The sequence below is a fragment of the Perkinsus marinus genome (assembly GCF_000006405.1).
Source record: "Perkinsus marinus ATCC 50983 genomic scaffold scf_1104296968716, whole genome shotgun sequence".
NCBI classification, from domain to species: domain Eukaryota; phylum Perkinsozoa; order Perkinsida; family Perkinsidae; genus Perkinsus; species Perkinsus marinus.
The window spans coordinates 1-977 of record NW_003203059.1 but is presented as its reverse complement, the minus strand read 5'-3'; the positions used below and the strand labels follow the sequence as shown (position 1 = coordinate 977).

General features: G+C 49.5%; 2 non-coding genes across 2 annotated transcripts; both read right to left on the bottom strand.

The window, feature by feature from the left end:
• Nucleotides 1-365: 365 nt before the first annotated feature.
• Pmar_PMAR005959 lies at nucleotides 366-438 on the bottom strand. The gene has a single exon. It is a non-coding gene; the product is annotated as a tRNA-Met (tRNA).
• Nucleotides 439-525: 87 nt separating this feature from the next.
• Pmar_PMAR005958 lies at nucleotides 526-597 on the bottom strand. The gene has a single exon. It is a non-coding gene; the product is annotated as a tRNA-Arg (tRNA).
• Nucleotides 598-977: the final 380 nt, after the last annotated feature.

The window sequence follows — 977 nt, the reverse complement described above, 5'->3', positions numbered from 1 at the left end:
AGCTCGGCACAAGCTGCACAACTTTTTCGTGACATCGAAGTTCTGCTTGCAAGCACATTTGAAACCGCATGCGGCGGCTCGTGAATTTGGGCGGTTGTTTCATCTCCGCAACGCGTTCTGAGGTACCGGGCGGTCATTCATCATTCCTGCAAGGAGTTCTGCTCTAGGTGAATAGCTCTTTTCTATGCACGGACAACGCTTTATTAACGTTGTTTTTCCCCTGAACTGGCACGGTTGGGCCTCCCGCACGGAATGGTACGAAAACACCGACTCTGTTTAGTGGAAATTTTTCGGTAAGACTGATCTATGCAGTCGATAAGCTGCACCTCTCAGTTTAATAACCATCTCGAGTGTATTGTGATGAATAGCAGCTCCTTGTTTCGATCAAGGGACCTTTGGGTTATGAGCCCAACACGCTATCCACTGCGCCAAGCTGCTCATGCGTACAAACTCCTGTATCGCCCTGACGTGCTGAGCATAACTGTTCCACGATAAAATAGAGACCCTCCTCTCCTTGATACGAACTGCACCGCCCGGGAATCGAACCCGTACCATCTGCTTAGAAGGCAGATATCCTAACCATTAGACTAGCGGTGCATATCATTTATGTAGTGATTGAGTATTCCTGTGATACTTGTAGAGGGACATCTGAATCCCTTCTCGGACGTACCGTCGTCAACCGTCCCGCGGCCAAGAGTCTGATTAGGTCTTCAACGCGTACCTGAGATCGCGAACTGCTACTATAACTCTCGCATGGTAGGCCGCATTCCATCTCGATTGATAACTCCAACTGGTGAGGTTCTCATCGCATACTACAGCTAGCTCGGCACAAGCTGCACAACTTTTTCGTGACATCGAAGTTCATGCTTGCAAGCACATTTTGAAACCGCATGCGGCGGCTCGTGAATTTGGGCTGTTGTTTCATCTCCGCAACGCGTTCTGAGGTACCGGGCGGTCATTCATCATTCCTGCAAGGA